Below are 24772 nucleotides of genomic sequence, written 5' to 3'. Positions count from 1 at the left end.
TATGTTTAGCAAGTCCATAACACATGAAGAAATAAATGTATGGCAACAATAGCACAGGATGCTGAAAAGTATAAATGAAATTATTCTGTTGTTAGATTTCAATCTAGGATAAGTGGTCTAGTATTAATTCAAGGTAAAATCTGATAAGGTAAGGTTATATAGTACATTAATCATGACAATCACTAAAAAATGAAAATAAATCTAAAAAAAACTAGTAGAGGATATAAAATGAAATACTAAAAACAGTGCAAACCAAACCAAACCAAGCCTGTAATCCAAAATGAAAAGTGAAAGGATGCACATATATCTATGATATCAGAATTGCTTTAAATGCAAATAGACTCAACACTGCAATTAAAAGATAGTAATTATCAGACAGGGGAAAAAAAGACCCAAGTTTATCTGTTTAAATGAAACACTCTTGGAGTCCTATTCATCACATGTCTGGACTGCCTCGTCTGCCTCCTTTTTTGTCTTAGTTGCTCCAATTTACCCTGCACTCCTGTGGCTGCTAGAATGCTTAATTCAGTCATTCATTCTTCCATTGAATAGTTAATTATATCAACAAAAGTTACTAGCCATCTGCTATGTGGTGGGCATGGGAAATACAAGATGAAAAAGAATAATCCAGATGTTCAAGGCACTCATGGTATGTTAGAAAAAGAAAAAAAAAAATACACATTGGACAGCCTGGTTGAACGTGAAGAACTTGGGCTCTGGGGTACTTCATGTGACGATTAAATGATAAGATATAATTAAAATATTTAGTCAAGTGCGATCTTATAGTAAATGTACCATATATGTTTGTCAACATTGTCAGGTAAAATGGTAGAAGTGTATACTCTTTATTACGGAAATACTGAGGAGTGGGTGGTAGACAATGGGGAGTCAGTAAACCTGTTAGCTTGAAGCTTAGCATTTGGTATTATCAGTTTCCAGAATGTCATTTTAATTGTGCCTCCTTCTTTCTTTCTTTCTTTCTTTCTTTTTTTCCTTAGTAACAGCTTTATTAAGATACAACCATAAACAATTCACCCAAAGTGTACAATTCAATGGTTTTTATTATATTCACAGAGTTGTGCAACCATCACCACAATCAAGGTTAGAAACTCTCATCACCCCAAAAAAGAAACCTCATACCCATTGGAAGCCACTGCCCATTTCCCCCCAATGGTCCCCCCCAGTCCTAGGCAACCACTTCCTATCTCTTTAGCCTTGTCTATCTTGGGCATTTCCTATAATGGAATCATACAGCAGGTGGTCTTTTGTGTTCGTCTTCTTTAACTTAACTCAGGTTTTGTGTGGACATATATTTTCATTTCTCTTGGGTACATACCTAGGAGTGGAATTGCTGGGTCATATGGTAACTCCATGCTTAACCTTTTGAGGAACTGCCAGACTGTTTTCCAAAATGGTACACTGTTTTTACATCCCCACCAGCATTGTATGAGGATTTCTATTTCTCTACGGCCTCACCAACACTTGTTATTATCTGTGTTTTTATTATAGCCATCTTAGTGGGTATAAAGTGGTATCTCATTTGGTTCTGATTTGCATTTTCCTAATGGTTAATGATATTGAGCATCTTTTCATGTGCTTATTGGCTATTTGTATATCCTCACTGGAGAAATGTTTATTCAAGTCCTTTGCCCATTGTTAAATTGAGTATTTGTCTTTTTATTGTTGAGTTGTAGGTTTTTTTATATATTCTGGATACTAGTACCTTATAATATACATGACTTGCAAAATTTTCTCCAATTCAGTGGGTTGCCTTTTCACTTTCTCTGTGATGTACTTTGCAGCACAAAAGTTTTTAATTTTGTTGAAGTCCAATTTATCTGTTTTTTCTTTTGTTGCTTGTTTTTTTTTTTTTTGTTTTGTTTTGTTTTTTTCTTAAATACAGTTTCTGTTGCTTGTTTTTTGATGTCATACCTATGAAACCATTGCCTTCATTCAAGGTCAAGAAGATTTACTCCTATGTTTTTTCTAAGAGTTTTATACTTTTAGCTCTTATATTTAGGTCTTTGATTCACTTTGAGTTAATTTTTTTGTTTGTTTTTATGAGTTAATTTTTGTATATTGTGTGTGGTACAGGTTCAATTTCATCCTTTTACACATGGATATCTGGTTGTCCAATCATTTATTGAAGACTATACTTTCCCCATTGAACTGCCTTGACACATTTGTTGAAAATCAATTGTGCGTAAATGTGAAGGCTCTCTTCCTGTTTAGTGGCTTGGAATATGGTTATTTTTAAATTAAGGTAGGAAAAACTCTCAGACAAATGTAAATTTAAAAAAAGTCTTTGAAAGGCTCGAAAGCAGACATTTCAGGAAAAAGATGCTAATGAGGATATCAACTTTCCCCAGAGAGGCTGAAGTCGTGGTGCCTTTTCTGATATACTGAAACCCAGAGAAACACGTTTTAGGGGAATTAGAGGTGGGTCAGTGACCTACAGCCTCTACTTCTCCATTTGCGAAATGTCCCGAGTAAGTCCTGGAGAAAGTCACATCTCTTGGTCCTTTCATGAGGTTGGAGGGATTTCTCTGCTTAGTTGAGGGGAGAATGTGGAGAGAGGGGCGTTCTGACTGGCTGTCACTTCATTTCTCTGTGAGATGGGATAGTTTGAGGAAGAAATGAGATAACTCATGCGAACGTGCTCTGTATGTTCTGAAGTGTTGCTGATGATATTGGTGGTGATGATGGAGATGATGATGAAATGCAGACTTGCGGGGCTGGGACTTGACCCTACCCCAATGCTGGAAGCACTTCTCCAATATTCCGACAAAGTGGCCACTCATCCTGGACCCCTCTAGTGACAGGGAGTGCAGTAGGACCTCTGCTTGTTAGATGGTGTTCTCTCCTTCTGAGTTGAAAAATCATAATTAATATTGGCTATGCCAATATTTTCAATACAGTATTTATCTGATCTTTCAAATAATCCTGTGGGGTAAATATACTACTATGTACCTCCATTTAATGGGTGGGGGACCAGGATCAGAGAGGTTAAGTGACTTTCTTGGCGTCCCACAGCTAGGTTTGAACCCAGGCCCCTCTGACTTTAAGCCCATGCCTATGACCTCCAGGCTGTTTTGTAGCCTTCCCATCAATTCCCAAGCAAGGGTCTTAGGTCAGTCCCCGGGGGCTACATGAGCAGGGCCCACCGTTCTTGTCCACACTGGCCCTTGACCAACCTCTGCCAGATGTTTATCTCACCAATGTCGCTGTGAAAATGACATCTCCTGACTACCACCCAGAGAAGGTAAGGAGGTCAGGCTTCTGCTGTCCATGGGTCCAACCTTCTAGGACTGGGGTGGGGAGAAGGGAGGGTGGTGGAGAGGGTGGGGTGGCAAAAATTCCAGACAGAACTGTCTTGGTCTCCTGCTTTACCAGTAAGTTCACATTTATGGGGCCCAGAGTCCAAATGGAGGCCCACCTACCATATCCAAATGTTCAAGAGCTACAAATCAAGCTAACACACCGATAAACAACATATATTCCATCCTCTAACCTTAACAGATATACTTACAGAATAACCTGCAACTCAAGGTTCAAATTTAGAATTCTCAGACTTCTTGGAGTTAAGGGTCAGAACAGGGTGGGCTCAGGGAGAGCTGGCCCCCAGCTCCCAGCCTGCCTCCTCCTCTCCCTTCCTTCCCCTCCCCTGACTCCACCCACACACGGAGAGGCCTTGTGCACACACACGTGGAAGCCTGGTGGCCACTCCTTGGGTCTTGGGGTGCGCACATGGCAGTGTCCTCCATCTTCAGTAAGGCAGGCCTGGGGAGGAGGCCCATGCGGGCCTTTTGGGCAGGGACTTCAGGAGTCCTGGGCACCCAGGCCGTGGCCTGGGAAGGAGTGGCTCAGGCTTGGGTGGGCAGGTGCCTTCTGGCCCTGAAGAGTCTTTGGCCCATGAGGAGGGCGCCCCTGGAGTTCTAATTGCAGGACTCAGGGCTGTGACCCCGAAGCCCAAGCCAAGGGTTGCCCTGACGGCAGTTGTTTGAGGGTCCTGGTAGGCCGGGCTCCAGGTAGCTGAGGTCCCCGTTTTGCACCCTGGCTGCCCACGGCCCCAGGGTTGTAAGTGGATGCTTCAGCACTTTCGGTAGTACCTGGCGTCTAAGCACGTGCCTGAGGCAGTGGAGATGCTCTTTAGCGACATGGAAACGTCTTCATCAAGAGCCTGGGATCACTCCTAGGGCTGCAGGCTTGACAGCTTAGGATGGCCTTGTAACACATGTGCTAGTTGATGCTGGCTGTTGGCTGGGCCCCTCTTTCCATGTGGCCTCTCATCCGCCAGCAATCCAGCCCTGGCTGCTTCTTCATTTGATGGTCTCAGGGTTCCATGAGGGCAAGAACAAAGGTTGCAAGCCCTCTTGAGGCCTAGGCTCAGAAGACACACATTGTTATTTCACCACATTCCATTAGACAAAGCAAGCCACTGGTCCAGCCAGGATTCAAGGGGTAAGGAAACAGCCTCCACCTCTTCATGGGAGGATCAGCAAAGAGTGCCTCCTTCATTCTTACACAAACCCTCTGTTCCAGTTAAACTTGCTCCTCACATACCTTGTGCCATGTGATCTGGGATAGGCCAGGCAAAATAAATGACTTTATCTAGGTTTCCTCATTTGGAAATTGAAGATTGTGATAACCATGCTTCTCTCAAAAAGTTGTCATAAAGATCAAATGTGAGGATTTAAAAGTTTGCAAACAAAACACACAATACAATTCTTCATTATTTTTCTTTCTACTGTGATGACTTTGTTCAGGTCATTCTCCTTAACTGGAAATAGCTCCCACCTTTCCTTGTCTGTTGAAATTCTGTTACACTAAAGCAAGAAAACAGAATACTCTCATTTGTTTGGTTTTATATGGTTCAACTCAAGTTCCTCCAACTCTAAGTTCCTTGACCCCTTACTTCCTTTCTAAGAAGTAAATAATTTGGGTTCTTTTGTTGTTCTGACAAAATACTGTAATAATATATGTATGTGTCATGTAGCTCCTCTACTACATGAGAAAGTGGTAAAGCACAATGATTGAAGTCATGGACTCTAGGGCAAGAGTGGTTGCATTCAATCCCAGTTCCTTCTCTTGCAAGCCTTCTGATTTGGAACAAGTTACTTCTCTCTTTGACTCTGTTTTCTCACAAGGAAAATGGGGATGCTAACGGATATGAGAATTAAATTAGCTAAAATATATTAATTGTTCATAATAGTGCCTTGCATATAGTAAAAGCTCAATAAATAATAAGTACCATTATTATTTAGGACCAGAACCATTATTTTCCTTCAAAATGCCAACAACTAGTCAGTCCCAGATAGTTTGGATTTCAACCTCTGGCCTATGCGGTTATGTCTACTACAGCTCTAATCATGCTGCATCCCCTTTATACTTATTCCCCCACCCCCTGCAATGGACTCCTAAACTCTGATAATTTTACTGTATCCACCTAGTCAATTTCCCACCCTCTCCTGTGAAGGCAAACATCCAATGGGAATGAAGAACTGAATCAAGCTGGTGACACATTTTGTAAGAAGAAAAATCAAAACAAACATTAATAATAAAAAGCCAGGGATTTTGATTAGCTTACACACTTGGGGATATAATTTTTCATCTTTCACTCTTGGACAAATATATAAGCACCAGTTCAATAAAATCATACAATCCTATGGTTCTTTAAATAACTACCACTATATTGCATTCTTGACTCCATATAAACCTCCTAAATCACTGAAATATCTCCAAATGAAAAGAAGTATTAATTCCAAGTTAACTTTCTACTTCTAGAGTTTATAATGCTACTTGTCCCTCAATAATGGCATGAGGATTTTTTTTTTATCAGAATGATAAAAGTGTTGCAGTTATATATTATAGAACAACAACTACCACGAAATGTAGTGATTAAAACAATAACCACTGTATTATCTTTCACAATTTGGGTCAGAAACCCAGGCAGAGCCCAGGTACATGATTCTTCTGCTCCACATGCCATTGACTGGGATTACTTGGTAGAATTCAGCTGGTGGCTGAGCAGGCTGGAGATCCCAAAACAGCTCCATCCATGTACCTGACAGACCCTGGGGGAATGGCTTGAAGGACAGGCTTAGCTGAGAACCTCTGCTTCTCCAAGTAGTCTCAGGGCTTCACCACTTGGTCTCTCCTGAAGGGTTGTTTGACTGGTTTTATGTAGTTTTTGGGCTTTGAGACCTCAAGGTAGAAACTGCCAATCTTCTTAAATATTAGTTCTACAACCAGAGTAGTGTCACTTGCACCATATGCTATTGGTCATAGCAGTCAGAGGTCAGCCATGCCTCAATGGAAGGAATGTCAAAAATACTTGGCCATTTATAATCTACCGTTTCCTGCCCTCTGTCCATAAATTATGGCCAAAAGAAATCTCTTTTAGGCAAAGGACACTCACCTTCTCCCAAGGTCTCCAATGTTTCATTCCATTACAGCATCAGTTCAATGTTCAGAATCTTATCATCTAAAGCAAGCCTAGGTGCAGTTGAGAGTCCTCAGGTATGGTTCTTGGAGTACACTTAAGATGCATTCTTAATCTAAATATGAGCATCATTTCCTCATACATTATAGATATAATAGTTGGAGATATAACCATGGAAGCCACTTCCATTAAAAATGTGGGGAAAATGGGAGGCACATACATTTCAATGGTCCATACCAATTCTGAAATACAGCTGGATATCTGTCACCAATTTTTTAATAGGAACAATCCTACTTCCAAGGAATGAGTCTTCAAGGCTCTTAGTTCTACCTTTTGTAGTGGCAGTAGCCAATCAGAATACTATTTCCTGAGGCTGGATTGAATTCTTTAATTTATTGACCTATCCCACCTTACCAGACTCCTGCCCATAAATTCTCAAGGAAAAGTTCAATTCATCAGAAAACAAATCTACATATTGACAGTTGGTCCCCAAACTGCCTTCCCAGGTGAATATTAATATCACCATTCAGCATTTACAACCTAGGAAGGCACCCATATATTAGTCACTTTAGGGATTAAAATCATTGTTATGAATGATCCACTGATCTGACAACACTAAGTTTATTGTTGTCTTGTGATGTTGTCTTGTTCCATACGATGGAGCCAGAGATGCCAGTCAAGGAACTCCAAGAACATAGCAGATCAAGAACTTGATTTGGGCCTCTAACCTCCAATACTATGAGACATAAAATTCCCATTTCTTAAGCCTACCTGTGTATTATATTTATCATATAGCACCTCTTGGAAACTAAAAAAACTTCTTTTTGCAAAACACTATTGTAAACACTAGTGAGGAGACTTTCCACTAAATACATATGTTAATTGAAGATAACTTCATTTAGATCCCACATTGAAAGAATGGAAATCCAATGAACCTAAATTGAACTTTATCCTTGCGTTTTGAAATTACTGCTAATACTGATGATGGTGATGATGATTAGTAGTTTAAAAGAATGTTTACATTTTCATTGAATTGAATTAGATTTGAGTTAGGGCAAGAATTTCCATCTTTCATTTTTTTGTTGTGGACTCTGAAACCAGAGTGTCAAATAATTTGTTCAGGGCCATACAGAGAATTAATTTAAGTACTTGGGCCAGTACCCATGCTTATAAGTCTAACTTAATTTTTAACCACTATAGTACCCTAATAATGAAATTATAAGGATAGTATAATGCTGTGGAATTATGAGGTATTTGAAGATGAGCACATCACTTGAAGTCTGCAGAACTATATTCTGGCACAATTGGCTCATAATTAGATTTCTGACCCTACTCACATTACTTCATTCTTTGAGTTTCAGTTTCTTCATCTGGAAAGTAAGGAGGTAGGACTAGGAAACATCTAAATTCCCCTCTGGCTTTCAAATGTTGTATTTCTAAGGTCAGAGACAGGAAAAAAATCTTTTTAATGTGTTCAAGATGATAAACTGTTATGTCTTTTACAGAACTTATTTCTAGGTCATTAGAAATCATTGCACAACTATTTATTGAGATTTTTGTGTACCGTACTCTGCATTAGATCCTATAAAAATGTACCAAAGAAACCTTGGATATAGTTATTATTGTCACGGAACGAACAACCTAATAAGGGAGATGAGACTTGTATATGTGGAAAATAATGAACAAAACCAATCAGCACATACTTAAAACTGTTTTGAGGAGATGGAAAGTTCTGCTGGGTTTTGGAGGATGGACATCAATGAGGGCAGAGATAAGAAAACTACATGAAACAGCTCAACAATATCTTGATCCCAGAGAAAGGAGGAAATTGTTAAACCGAGGTGAAGAGAGAGACATTCCAAGGCTGACAAGAACCTTGCGGAAACAAGGAATCTGAAATGGCACATTCTGAGTTATAGGATCCTGTAAGAAACTGGTTTTACTAGACCACATGGTGTATACCAAGATACAGAAAATGAAGTGGAATGATTTCATGGTAATTGTAGTAAAGTGAACTGTTGATTTTATAACTCATTGATCATGGTTACTTGGAGTTCTACTCAAACGTGAAATATCACCAATTTGAAAACTGTAGTCTCTACTTTGGCTTTTCCGTTGGAATCAGAAGTAGCTTTGCTCCAATCAGGAACAAAGTGAGAGTTGCCTGGCTTTCCAATTGTTCTGGGCCTCACCATGATGCTGCCTCTCATATAGCTAAACATTTATGGTACTTTACTCTGTTCCCTTATCTCTGACTCCCCAAGGGGAAAAAAAATTAGTCTACCCAGCCCCTACCCTGCCTCTTGTGCTCAAAAGCCAAGGGCTTCCTTATAAACTTCTTTATAAACTTTGACAAAGAAAGATAGTTTTAAAAAATTCACTACTAGCTCTTTTGTCACTATTGGAGGCAATATGGAAGGGGGTATTTTGGTACAGTAATTTAAGTAAGGGCTGCCTTAGTATTTACCTTGATATGTTTGGGAATGATTTGGTTTCATGCCTCATACTTAAGATCTCTACAGATTCCACTACCTTACTCTCTAAAAATAGATGTACCCTTTATTACTCCCACAGGGTTTCAGTGGTGCTAAGTTCCTCAAAGAGTTACCTGTGGTAGGTGTTGAACCATAACTGAAAGGGAACTTTTGGGAACTTTTGACAGTGAAAAAGATGGGGACACAATTGTAAAGTCTTTTGGAGTCAACCTTCCTACTCACCACACTGCTACAGAAATACAAAGTCCTGAAAGTTCTTTGATGTCTACAGAAATTTCTTGAAAGATTTCAGACTGATTAAACTTTACTTCTTCCTAATTCTGAGGCATAAGTTGCCTAATACAACTTGGCTTCTGCAAACTAGCATATTTATAATAAGAAGCAAACCCTTACTTTAAAATGAAATGGTGGTGGTAGAGGGACAAGTAAAGGAGGAAGCAGAAACATAAATTACTTTTAATGTTCCTTCTTTAGTTTTATTTATTCTCTCTTTGATAGAATACTTAAAGATATTTTGACATTTCTGGGCATAATTTCATGAGTCATGCCCTGAAGACCCTTGTGGAAATGGTTCTCACAGTATTTCACCCATTTATTTGTTTTTGTTTTTTTTTTTCCTTTCGTTTTTTTTTTTTTTAATCATCATTTTATTGAGATATATTCACATACCACGCAGTCATACAAAACAAATTGTACTTTCGATTGTTTACAGTACCATTACATAGTTGTACATTCATCACCTAAATCAATCCCTGACACCTTCATTAGCACACACACAAAAATAACAAGAATAATAATTAGAGTGAAAAAGAGCAATTGAAGTAAAAAAGAACACTGGGTACCTTTGTCTGTTTGTTTCCTTCCCCTACTTTTCTACACATCCATCCATAAACTAGACAAAGTGGAGTTTGGTCCTTATGGCATTCCCAATCCCATTGTCACCCCTCATAAGCTACATTTTTATACAACTGTCTTCGAGATTCATGGGTTCTGGGTTGTAGTTTAATAGTTTCAGGTATCCACCACCAGCTACCCCAATTCTTTAGAACCTAACATTTATTTGTTTTTATATTTATGCAAACTATGATCCAAACACTGAGAGGCACCAGAGAAAGAGTAGTAAATAATTTACCATGGCCCCTTCCTTCATAAAGCTTACAATTCAGTGGCAGAGAGAGATGACTGACACATAAAGCATCAGCTAGATAATTACTGGTTGTGCTATGCATTAAAAAGAAAATAAGAAGCTATAAGATAGGATATTAAAAGATGCTATAATACAGGATATTGATAATAAGATGCTATAATATAGGATCTTGGTAGGGACATGACAAATTCCATCTTCTGGGAAAATTGGCTCATATCCTTTAATTATATAAACTTGAAAGAAAATATTCCTTCCTGAAACTAGGAAAGAAATGTTGTTCCATGTGAAGAAGTGGTGTCTGAGAAAAAAAAGAGTATGGAGGGGTTGCCAAAAAGAGAGGCACAGAGAAGACTGCCAGATTTCCCTGTTTTTCTGTTGACGGCTCATAATTCCTTGATTATGATATTTCACTGATAAGTTTTGAAAATGAATTGTGAAATGGCATCTTTCAATAGCTGTTGAACCAACTGAGACTTACAGTGCCTGAGGGCTCCATTTCTCCCTCAAGAGGAGAGACAAAATGAGACCGTGTCTCATGCCTTGCTTAGGAAGCTCCATTTGAAGTGAAAGTTGTACTTCAACTCTCAGGTCCAAATTTCTACTTCTGCTTTGGAATGATTTAAATAGCTTGTCCAAATTGAGCTTTCTCCAAGTCCATTTTGAGTTCAAATTTTGTAGACAAGTTTCTTAGCATCTTTGTATCTTATCTTCAAAGACTTTTTCAGTAATTTCTCTCTGCACTAACTCCATAACTTCAATTTTGACCAATTATTTAACATGCCCTTCACACTAACAGCTATTTTTCTATATGATGTATGTCTTACTTTCTCAGCTTATCACTTTCCTCTCACATTTTATCATAAGCCACAAGGACATACCAGGCTGCACCTTCCACACTTAGCTTGGAAATCTCCTCAGCTAAATATCCAAGTTCATTGCTTTCAAGTTCTGCCTTTCATCTGACATTAAAACACAATTTTCTCAAGTTCTCTGCTACTTTATAACAAGGACCACTTTTTCTCCAATTTCCAATAATACAGTCATCATTTCTTTCTAGGGCCTTATCAAAAGTACCTTTACCATTATTTCTACCAAGAGTCTCTTCAAAGCAATCTCAGCCTTTTCTATAAAGGACCTCACAGTTTTTCCAATCTCTAAACATTACCCAATTCCAAAGCCATTTCCACGCATTTTGGTGTGTGTAATGGCAGCACCCCACTTTCCAGTACCCAAAACTTTATTAGTTTTCCAGCTGCTATAAAAAAATACCATAAAACGAATTGGCTTCAACAACGGGAATTTATTGGTTCACAGTTTGAGGCTAGGGAATCCCAAAATCCAGGTGTCAGCAAGGCAATCCTTTGTGGCATTCTGGGATGGCCGTCAGTGATCCTTAGGGTTCCTTGTGTTTTCTGTCACACATGGTGATATCCTCTCCTTTCTCTTCCAGCTTCTGTTGATTTCTGGCTTCTTGCTTCTCTATGGTTTCTTTATCTTTGTCTAATTTCCTTTGCTTATAGGGACTTCAGCCATGTAGGATTAAGCCCCCCCTCATTCAGTTTGGGCACACCTTAACTAATAACATCCTCAAAGGTCTTATTTACAAATGAGTTCACACCCACAAGACTAGAGTTTGGGAACTGACCATGACTTTCAGCACGTTTGGGGACAGGATTCAATCCTCAACAGTGTTGTAAGACACTTTGTTCAAAATGTGTAAGTATATGCATTAGTCAGGGTTCTCCCTGGACAGTATAGTTTGTGTGTGTGTGTGTGTGTGTGTATGTGTGTGTGTATTAAGTATTAGGTGTTTATTGTAGGAATTGGCTCACACAACTGTGGAGATGGCAAGTCCAATTTTTTTAGGGCAAAACAACAAACTGGGAACTCCAATGAAGGTTTTTGGTGAATTCCCCAGGAGAAGCTGACTAGCTGAAGTAGAGATGGAAGTATTCTTCCTTTTGACTGCTAAAATGATCCCTTTTCCTTTTAAGACCTTCAACTGATTGGATGAGACTTCTCTCATTGAAGGTAGTCTCCTTAATTGATTGTAGATGTAATCAGCCATAGATGCAATCACCTTACTGATGATTTAAATCCATGAAGTATGCTCACAGTAACAGTCAGGCTAGTGCTTGCTTGACCAAACAAATGGACACCATAATATAGCCAAGGTGACACATGAACTTAACCCATATATTAAGCTCCCGATATGTGCCAAGCATTGTGTTGGTCATGAGGTGGACAGAAGAACTTCAAGGAACATGCATGCTAGTGGGGCAAACAGGCTTTCATAAGTTTACTTTTAATTTTGTGTCATATGTGTACATTTTCAATATTTGATTTTTATAAATTCTGTATTTATGTCACCCCAACAGTACTTAATCCAGGAACCTGGAGCTCAGTAAAAGCATTGGTGACTTATCTCCTGGCAATTATGCCCTTTATAGGCACACCAAAGCATGCATTTCAGATGCCAGTGGTTATCATTCTTTCCTGAAGTAATGATCCAGGTATTGAATGTGCTACTGACATCAACCGAGGTCTTGATTCTCTTGGTCTCAGTCACTCATCAGATTCATCTCAACTCTCTTCTCGCAAACACTTTACACTCTAGATTGCTTTTACCAGTGCAACCAAGGGTTGTGCTTATGGATCCCTTCTACCTTTGATATTAACTTCCTAAGTCCCTGTTAGTACATGATGATTTCCCAATATATTCCTCACAAATTGAAAAAGCTTTCACTTTTAATGCTTATTTCCACCTTATTTTACCAGAATCTCTGTAAATTTTCTCCTGAGGCTTTGATTCAATAACCCAGGATCACCTGACAGAGAAAACTTTTCTAGATCTTTGGCTAATAATTCATAATAGTATATATTACATTGTTTTATTATCACTTTATCTCCATGACTAGAATATAGGCTATATTAAAAAAGTTAAAAGTTTTATGGAAGCACATACTTACATATAGATGGAAGAATCCCTAGGGACAATTCTCAAACATCTTCATTAATGGAGAAGGAACCTGAAATTCAAAATTTGAATGCTTTGACTTTGGCCATAGAGAGTGTTAGTGACAGTTTGAACTAAACTTTACATCTATTATGGATATCTTGTTTTCTTCATGCAGCAACTTGAAGCATGGTCAGTACTTAAATCTCTTCGCTATTTATGAGGTATTGTGTATAAAAGAACTGGGAAGCAAACAATCTGGATTTCAGTCCTGCTTCTGCTATTAACTAGCTATATTATCATGGGGAAGCTCGTTCATCCCTCTTGGAGACTTCATTTTAAAATACGGAAGTTAAACTAGTTAATCTCTAAGGAGGATCAAGTAGCTTTAAAACATTTGAATAATGGGATTTGGAATTTGCATTTTGAAAACAGAAATCATCATGAAAATAATAATAGTGAAAATTATTTATCAAGCTCAAATTATGTGCTGCTCAAAGAGTTAATTATTTCACATATATTAATTTATTTCATCTTCACAAAGCCCTATATGGCAGGAATCATTATTAACTCCTTTTCACTGAAGAGTAAACCAGGGCTGTGAGAGAACTTGCCAAGGGTCATTCATCAAGCAAGAGGGATGATCTTGAACAAGATCTAAGTTTGACTACATGACTTTACACTAGGAAGGGAGGAAAAGAGGATGTGCATGGTCCAATGTCTTCAGCAATATAGGCCCTTAATAGGTGTTGAATGTGGCACCTGTCCTGCCAATTCTTGATGATTCTAATTCATCTCATTAACAGGAAGATGACTGCAGAGATTTATGGCAGAAATCTCACATTTCTTCATGAGAAGTACAATCATTTGATTCTCTCCTAATTGAACTCCAGGACTAAAGAATATTCAAGGGACATATACCAGTTTTTTAGCCTCTAAGCCATTCCTACATTAATATTGCTCAGAGGTGGCTGTCTTTCTTTTCTTGGGGCTCAAAAGAAAAAAGATCTTTTACTTTTCTGTAGAGGCTTAAGCAAATATACCCATTTAATTATGGCAAAATTAAACACTGAGTTATTTGGTAAAATCTTTAACAACCTCAACACAAGTTCAGAAGGTAGAAAAAAATAATAGATATTTCCCCAAAACTTTACCACAATAGTGAACTGTTTATATCTGATTTATTATTTCAATTTCTAAGGTGGTGGTGGTGCTTCTACACAGCATGTGACTAGCATTATCTGATGTTACAGAAAATACTTGATGATTTTTCCAAATGCCAAACTCTGGGTTCTAAGCAACTTTAAAAATGCATGCATTTCCAAAGATGGGGGTAGGAATAGAGGTACAGATTATTTGTAAAAATTACTAAAGTTACAGGGAACAAAGAGACCAAAACAGGACATAATTTCTATCCAAAAACAGTAAGTATTATTGATAACGAGCATGGACTCTGATATCTGATATCATATGTACCAGGATCTGAATCTCAGACCATCAGTAATATAATTAAATGTAAATGATCTGAACCCTCCATTCAAAAAAAAAAGACATTAAAAGACTGTATATAAAGGATGACTTAACTACATATTATCTATGAAAGACACAATGTAAATATAAAGACATGAATTAAATGTATATGCATGGAACAAAGATATGTACCATGCAATTTCTAATTATAGGAAAGGTGGAGTGGCTATATTTCTATTATCAGATAAAGGAGACTTCTAGACAAGGAATGTTATCAGCAATAAAGAGGGACATTTCATAATGACAAATGAATCAATTCATCAAGAAAAAATAATTTTAAATACAATGCACCAAATAGGTCTTCATAATACATGAAAACATATGTTCACCAAAAGTCTTATGTATGAATGTTTATAACACCTTGATTAGATTAATAATAATCTAAAACTGAAATAGCCAAACATCAATAGATTAAAAAAGTATGTACATTTTACAATGAAATACTAATCATGAAAGAAAAAAATGAACTATCATAATTTTTCCTGTTACTTTACATGTCTAGTGATTTTTACTGGATACAGACCGTTATAGCTGTTACTCTTTAAGTGTCTTGCATTCCTTGAGGATTTGCTGTTTTTTTTTTTTTTTTTTTTTTTTTTTTTAATGGTGGCTAAGTTACTTGAAGATCTACTTAATCATTTTGAGGATTGTGTATATGCTAGGTTATAGGAGGAAAAAAATAGTCTTCACTATATGTATAGATTGGCCCATATCATAGTATGTGCCATTTCTAGCATCTCTATTGAATGCCCTGCATTTTGAATGAGTTCTGTTTATTCTATCTGATTGATAGACATTCCCAGATTAAAAAACAAACACACACACAAAAGACCTCAGAGAATTTGTTTCTATCAGTTCCACTTTACAAGAAATGCTAAAGTAATTTTTTTAGGATAAGAATAAGTTTTCCAAGACTGTAATTTTAATCCACATGAAAAAAAAAAGAGCACCAGAAAATATAATTACATAATTATAGAGGATAGTACAAATGCATATTCTGTATCCTATCTTCTTAAATAATTCAAAAAGCAACTGTGTAAAATAATATTTATATAACTGTGTGGCTGGTCTAATAACATATTGAAATGCTCTATATTTGACAATAACAGCACAAAGGAGGTAATTGGCAGCAAAACTGTATCAGATTACCGAAATGACATCAGATGGTACTCGGATGCAGAGGAACAAATGAAAAGACCCAGAAATAGTAAATAAGAAAGTAAATATAATAAACTATATAATTATATTCTTGCCCTACCTTTTATTCTCAACTCCTTTAAAAGATAGGTAATTATATAAAAAATAATTGTGACAATATATTGTTAGGTTTGCAACATAAAGAGATGAAATATGTCTAACAGTGATAGCACAAAAAGAAGGAACAGTGAATAGAGCATAGGAGTAACGCTTCTACATATCATTAGATATAAGTTAATATAAAGTTGAAGAAGATTCTGATAGGTTAAAATGTACATGGCAAGCCTAGAACAATGACTAAGAAAATAAGTTGAAAATATAGTGAAAAAACAAAAGAAAAATCACACTATTTACACATAATTCAAATGGAAGAGGTAAAGGAGGAACACAGGAACAAAAAATACATGAGACATATAGAAAATAAAAAGTAAATTGGAAGGCATAAGTCAAACTATATCAATGATAGCATTAAATGTGACTATATTAATCCAATCAAAAGGCAGAGACTAGATAAAATAGAAAAAGAAGAGCCAACTGTATGCTATCGGAGACACATTATGGATTCAATAAACAGTGAGTAAAAATATATATATTATGCATACAGCAAGTATAAGAAAGAGTATCTATATTAATATCAGACAAAATATAATTTAAAACCAAAATGTTACTAGAAGTAAAGAGGGACATTTTAAAATGATAGAAGGATCAATCTATCTGGAAGACATAATGATTATGAAAATATAAACAACTAACAACAGATCTGCAAAATAAATACAGCAAAACCTAACACAATTGAAGGAAGAAACAGACACCTTATCAAAAATAGTTGTAATCTTAAGACTAAACATTCAGTAATGGATAGAACAACTAGGTAGAAGATCAACAGGGAAATAGAAAAAAATGAACACCATTTTAAAACTATGATACCTAGAATATCTATAGAACACTCCACACAACAATAGCAAACAAGGAACATTCTACAAAATATGTAGATTCGTAATGTCATAAAGCAAACCTTAATATATTTAAAATTGTTAAAACCATACAAAGTTGTTCTCAGACTATATTGGAATTAAATTAGAAATAAATATTTAAAAAATTTGGTAAATTCACAAATATGTGGAAATTAAACAAAACATTCCTATATAGCCAAGTTTTTAAAAGTGAAATCAGAAAATATTTTGAGATGAATGAAAATGAAGAAATGATATAACTAAACTAATGGGATGTAGCTCAAGCAGTGCTTAGAAGGAAATTTATAGTATTAACCACCTAAATTAAAAATGAGAAAAATCTCAAATCAATAACCTAAACTTCTACCTCAAAACATCTGAAAAATTATAGCAAACTAAATGTGAGACAAGAACAAATAAGGAAAGAATAAAGACTGGAAGAGAAATTAATCAAACAGAGAATAGATACAAATAGTAAAAATGAACAAAACCAGAAGTTAGTTTCTTGAAAAACTTCAACAAAATTGACAAACTTATAGCTAGAATGATTATGAATGGAGCGAGAAGACTCAAATTCCTAAAATCAGCAATGAAAGAGGGGGTGGTACTAATGATAATACAGAAATAAAAATTACCATAAAGGAACACTTTATAATAAATGAACTGCTATATGCCAACATTTAGAAAACTTAAATGAAATGGATGATTCCTAAAAAGACTCAGGTTACCAAAACGATTCAAGAAACAGAAAATATGAGTAGACCAACAAATTAGATTGAATTAGAAATGACACTAACACTAATAGTAATACTAATGCCAAGGAACTACACATTAAGAAAACCCATATCCAGATGACTTTGCTGGTAAATTTTGGTAAATTCTGTCAAACCTTTAAAGAATTAAGGCTGTTATTCACAAGGTCTTCCAAAAAAAAAAAAAAAAAAAAAGAAAAAAAAAAACAAAAAACCTCCCTAACCCATTCTATGAAACCAGTATTACTTTGATACTCAAACTAGACAAAGACATTACAATACAGGAAATCCAAAGGTCAATATTTCATGAATTTAGAGACAAAAACCCTCAATAATAACATGAATCGAGTTCAACAACATATTAAATGAATCATAAACTATGATTACATAGGTGTTTATCCCAGGAATCCAAAGTTGGTATAACATCTAAAAATAACTTGTTATACACTATATCAACATAATAAAGAACTACAACCACATAATCATTCTAATAGGTACCGAAAAAGCATCTGGCAAATGTCAACACCATTCATCATTAAAAAATCCCAACAAACTGAAAATAGAAGAGAACTTCCTAAACCTGATGAAGCATATCTATGAAAATATCATACTACATAGAAAAATACTGAATGCTTTTCTCCTAAGATCAGGCACAAGACAACGATGTCTTCCCCTCCACTCTTGTTAAAGACCATAATGGAAGTTCTAGCCAGGGCAATTAGGAAAAAAAATTCTTACAGATTGGAAAGGAAGAAATAAATTCATCTCTACTTGCACATGACATGATCATTCCATAGAAAATACTAAGTAATCCACTAAAAACTTACTGAAATAAATGAGTTCAGTAAGGTTGCAGGATACAAGATCAATATGCAAAATTCAACTCTACTTCTATATACTTGCAGTGAAAAAATTTTTTAAATGATACAATAGCAGGAAACAAAATATAGTTAGAAATAAATTTAACAAAGGAAGTACAAAACATATACTCTGAAAACTAGAAAACATTATTGAAAAAATTAATGAAGACCTAAATAAATGAAAAGACATCTCATATTCATGGGTTAGAAAACTTAATATTGTTGAGGTGGTCATATTCTCTAAATTTATCTATACATTCAATGCAATTCTTATAAAAATATTGGCTGACTTCTTTTCAGAAATTGATCAGCTGATCGTAAAATTCATATGGAAATTCAAGAATCCAGAACAGCTAAAATAATCTTCAAAATGAAGAACAATTCTGAATCCTCACATTTCTTAATTTCAAAATTTACTATAAAGCAACATAAACAAAGATCATGTGGTACTGGCACACACACACACACACACACACACACATATAATTGAAAGTTCAGAAATAAAAACATATATATATATATTCAATTGATTTTTGGCAAGGGTGCCAAGACCATTCAATGGGGGAATGGAATGAATAGTCTTTTCTAAAAATGGTAATGGGACAACTGGATATCCACATTAAAAAGAAAAAATTCGAATCTCTAAACCTCACAGCTTATAAAAGTATATACTTGGCATGAATTTAAAGCCTTAAGATAAGTGCTAAAATTTAGTATCCTTATAAGAAAATGTAGGTATAAACTGTTTGACTTTAAATTAGGCAATAGTCTCTTAGATATGATACCAAAAGCATGGGCAACAAAAGAAAAAACAAATTGGGCTTTATTATCAATATTAAAAAGTTTTGTGCCTAATAAGATATCATCAAAAAGTGAAAAGACATACAGAATAGGAGAAATACTTACAATTAATATATCTAAACAGGGTCTAGTACCCACAAAATATAAAGAACACTTACAATTCAACAATAAAAAGATAATCAATCTAATTATTAAATAACCAAAAGTTCTGTATAAACATTTCCCCAAAGAAGATATACAAATGGTCAAGAAGCACATGAAAACATACTCAACATCATTATCCATCAGGGAAATGCAAATCAAAACCATGATGAGGTATCACTTCACAACCACAAGAATAGCTACAAAGATGGATAATACAGGTTGATCAGGGTGTATAGCAATTGGATTACTCATATATTGTTTATGGGAATGTAAAATGGTGCAGCAGTTTTGGAAAAAGTATAGAAGTTTCTCAATGGTTAGACATAGTGTTACCAGATGATCTAACACTTTTACTCCTAAGTTTATACCCAAGAGTAATACAAGCAAGCATATGTCTGCTCAAAATCTTGGATACAGATGTTCAGAGCAGCATTATTTATGAGACAAAAACCGTATGCAACACAAATGTGCATCAACTGACGAACAAATAAAATTTTGCATAACTACAAAATGGAATATTACTCTATAATAAAAAGGAATGAAGTACTGATCCATGTTACAACTTTGATGAACCTTGAAAACATCATGCTAAGTGCAAGACACCAGTCATAAATGATCATATATTCTATGGTTCCACTTATATAAAAGGTCCAGAATAGAAAAATCTATAAAGACAGAAAATAGACTAGTGGTTTCCTGGGGGCTGGAGTGGAAGGTTGTGGAGAAATGGGGAGTGAATACTAATAGGTACTAGGTTTCTTTCTGGGGTGATGAAAATGTTTTAAAATTGATTGTGGTGATAGCTGCATAACTCAGTGAATATACTAAAAACTATTTAATTGCCTATTTTAAATGGGTAATTCATATAGTATCTCAATAAAAATGTCATAAACAAAATCACAGGATGGCAAATCTGATACTAGTTACACCATCATGGTTTAAAGTGAAGTGACCCATAAAGTTTAAAAGGGAATTTTAGATACCAAAATGCCAGCAGCTGGACTAAAAGTCACAGGTATTTATCAAAGTGCAAACCAGGTAACTTCTGATGGACAAGAAACAGGCTGAGGTAGCTATTCAGATGTTATCATAGGAACTTTATTATGCAAAAGGAAATATGTCCCAGAGGATGGCACCAAGGGACTTGAGTGCGTGGTTTAGAGAGAAATCAACTATGGACTCACTCTCAGGCAGTTGAAAACAGTGGCACTATGAGAGATTAGAACTGTGTTCTGACAATGAAATAGTGCTTGTCCCCTCTGTAGGGGAATCTGACTATATGCCTTCCATTATAGTTACCCTGTTTCTGTGTCACCATGGAACGTTCTGTGTATGTTTGGCAGACAATTACCTTTTGAATTCATAGGTTTGGATCAAGAGGGGCTGCATCAAGAGACTAGAGCTGAACCTGAGGTTGATGAAAAGATTTTGGATTTACAACTGATGTCATAGTAGGATGGAAATTTGAAAATTTCTGAGGTGAGATAAGCATACTTGCATGTGGAAATAATATGGATATTTATGATAGAATGCAAAATGACCATAGTTCTTAGCACCTCCCATGGACATTTGCAATTTGACTTTGCAATATTTCTCAAGTCATGGAGCCTATTTCACACCCTTCAAACTGGACTAACTTAGTGGCTTTCTTTTACCACGAAAATGCTTGGCAGTTGAGTTTTTCCAGTTACTAGCCTAATCCTCAAGAAGCCTTGTATGCTTTAGCGCATTTTCTTGCCGCCCTCTACTGCATTGTGAATAAACCCAGGCTAGCATGCTGGATTAAGAAAGATATGTGGTCCAATCAATCCTTTCTTCTAGCTGACACTGTGCCAAACACCAAATACAGGAGTGAGGTCATCCTAGACTTGTCAACCTGTCAGCTGTCCTCAGTCCCATGAGTGAGCCCAGTCAAGATTTGTCAACTTTGTCCCAGATCAACAGAAAAACAGACGACCCATAGACTTCTAAGCAATATTGAATGGCTTTGCTTTAAGCAACTAAATTTTGGGATGGTTTGTTTTGCAGCAAAAGATAAATAATAGAGTAGCTGGGAGTTTGAATAAGCTGACAATTACACAGAATTTAGCACATTGCCTAGTAGAGCAGTTGTAGTCAATAATAACAGCTGTTCTCCTGAATCACTGAAATTACACAGTTTACAAACTTACTTCTGGATATTAAAACTTTTGTCTATGCTTATATGCCACACACTGTGCTAGACCCCAGAGAAGTAAAGAAGAATATAGTTTGATCCCTACCCTCTAGGAGATTACATTCAAAACAGGGTAGCAGATAGTGGAGTAAAATGCTAGCCACTGTGGCAGAAGTAGGTTTAGAATGCTCTAGAAATAGAGGGAATTGGTGAATTGTAGGAAAGGCTTCACTGAGAAGGCTTTGGTTTGCACCTTAGGTTGTGCTGAGGCTGCTGTCAGAGGATGAATACACTTCTTAGTTATTTCTGATCTTAAAGGCAGAGTATCCAGATAATTACTGAGATAGTCTAGAAAAGGCATAAATCAGTAAGAGGAAGGATTTTTACAAGAAAATTGGAGGCTGCGCCCTCATTCCCATAGTACATCTTGGGTAGTGCTCATTTCTGTTCCCACCCATTCTCAGGAGACCAACATCCTCAAAGCCATGAAAGCGGGCCTCTCCAGCAAAAAACAAAACAAAACAAAACAAAACAAAAAAACATCCCCCACAGTTCCTTCCAGTAATCAGCCTCAGTAAGGCCTCAACTCTTTAAAGCTGAACAGCATTAAGTCTGAATCCTATTATTGATATTTTTCATCACTGCTCATTTTCCAATGATTAGAAGAGAAAATGAAGGCAGAAAAATGGGACTGTCAAGCCCAGCCCTTATGTGTGCTTATAGGCACAGAGAAAGTTCAGGTATGAAATTCCTTTCCTCTCGTTGGGTTGTGCCCTATTCAAGATTTTCATTTTTCCTCTAGCAGAAGAGACAGGAGGCTGATAAAGGATTACTGAATCATTCTTCACACCATATGATGAATATAACAATGATAACACTACCACCACCACTAACAGTAATTGCCAAGAACTATGCTAGGTTCATCAAATACACTCCCACTAACTGAAACTTTAAACTATATGTTATAGCTGAGAGATTATGAGGGATTAGGTACCTGTCTTACTCTGGTACCCACAGAAGGACACTCTGGGGCAGGAACTCCAGTTCAAGGAATTGATTTGGGACTTGAACCCAGAAAAAAAAGTAAGGGACAGAGGGAATGAAACAGAGATCAGAAGGAAGCTATATAGGGAGGTTTATCAAGGAAGTTACCATATCCCTCATCATACAATTATATGTGAGGGTTAATCACAACAATCACTAATCTCATGTAATTATACATATCAATATACATACACATACATATATTTATATATCACTTATAAACACACATCACATTTAATCACATTTTAATCCTTATATTCACAGATTATATGTGAGGATTAAATGAGATAATGCATTAAAAAGAGTCCAGCACAGTATCAGCAATTAAGTTAAAAATGTCAGTTTGTTTCTTAGGATGCATATTATTATTCTCATTTAATAATCATAGAAAACTTGCAAGGAGAGGTGCAATTGCTTGTACAAGGTCACATTTATAATTAGTAACAGAATGAAAATTATCTGAACCAGGAATACTGTGTGATTTTGAATTCATAAGATTTCTAGTTATAAAAGTTTAAACTAATATTCTAGGTAGATTCTTAGAACTGGATGAGGTCTTGCATTGAATCTAGTCAAATATCGCACTGGATACAGGAATAATCTCTTTTTAAATGCACTTTCTGCAAGATAAGCTACTCCATATTGGGCAGCTCCAATTACCTGAAAAAAAAATTCTCCCTTATATTGAGCTGAAATTTGCCAATGACATCTACCACTAGTCTGAAGATCTGGGAAAAATACTGTAATCCCATATACCCATTTCAAGGCCTGACCTGCCTCAGAACATATCTTTGTCCCACATGATAATTCCTATGATAACCCCATGATACTCAAATTTCTAACCAGCAATTGTTTGAGATTTTACCAGAATATTTAGAGTTGATAAGAAAAGGGATGCTCTTTGCATCCTTCACACATCCCTCCCTTATTCTGGAATCCTATAAATAAATCATGGCAGAAGGATAGAAAGAATACTTAGGATAGGTTTCTTATATGGAAACTGTGAGAAATTAAAAATTCAATGTACTACTTGGATGTGTCAGGGTGAACTGCTGCTGAGAATGTCAGACCATAGAGTTCAATGGATGCTGTTTCCTATTCTTTGTTTTCAAAGGTCTGTCTATATTATGAAACATTAATATTACCAACACACCAGACTTCAACCTTAAGACCTCAAATTTGCTTCCCATGTTCTGTACCTCTATAAAATAGATATAATTTCCATACCTTGAGTACATGAGGGTTAATTAAAATACTTAAAATACTTCAAGGTCTTTTTTAAAAAGATGTGAGCTGAGTACATTATTATTACTATAAATATAATTGAAAAATAAAACCATATTCTCCCTTTAGACACCTCTACTGGAGATAGATACTTCCAATTCTACAGTGCTTATAATAAGGTTATAACACAAGCAATGTAGTTTCAAAATTTATTTTTATCTTCATTTTGGAACAAAGATTTAACCTCTTGAGGAACAATCATAAGTTAAAATGAAAATACAATTTTTTTCTCACATGTCAACTCCATGCAATTTGATTCAGGACAGTAGATATTTTTTTCATAACTTCAGTTTCCTGCAGGCAGTGATGAATCAAGATAGAGACAAAGTCTCTTTGGTACCAAATATATTTTATTATCTAATCTTAAATCTTGGAAGATGATTTGTACCAATGCTCAGCAAGTTATTCCAACTGCAAAAGGCTCTGTACATGCTAAAATGAATTGGAAATGTAATGTCATTAAAATTTGAAATCCAGAAACTGATTGAAACTAAATACAGATAAAGGTAATAAAACCCATGTTTCATGACTTCTTGAAAATTAGGTAATTTTATCAGGGTGTTATGTGCAAGCTGAGTAAGCTTTGTATGCCTCACTTTCCTCATCCTACTTTACTGGTTGTGAAAATGAACTGAGGACACTTACCAGGTAGGCCAAAGGCCAATGTCCAATCATTAGTACTTATTACTGGGAAGCAGTTTATATTAGTGGTTAGAATGGTGGACTCTCAAGTAAGACTACCCAGATTCAAACACAGACTATGACACAAGTTTTGTGATCCTGGGGAGATTATTTAATATAGATTTGCCTCATTTTTTGTTTATATAAATGGTATAATGATACTGCATACCTTATACAATAAATAACTTAAATAAGGCTATAAATATATAGCAACTAGGACAATGCTTTGTACACAGAAAGCATTTGCAGACAATGTCAGCTGTCCTTATTATCCCTGGCATCATAGCATAATTTTTCAGGGAAAATAATCTGTGGTACATCCATGCAATGG

This window comes from Choloepus didactylus, chromosome 15 (genome assembly GCF_015220235.1).
Source record: "Choloepus didactylus isolate mChoDid1 chromosome 15, mChoDid1.pri, whole genome shotgun sequence".
In the NCBI taxonomy this organism is placed as follows: domain Eukaryota; kingdom Metazoa; phylum Chordata; class Mammalia; order Pilosa; family Megalonychidae; genus Choloepus; species Choloepus didactylus.
The sequence above is the reverse complement of the archived record's forward strand: the minus strand, read 5'-3'. Positions refer to the sequence as shown.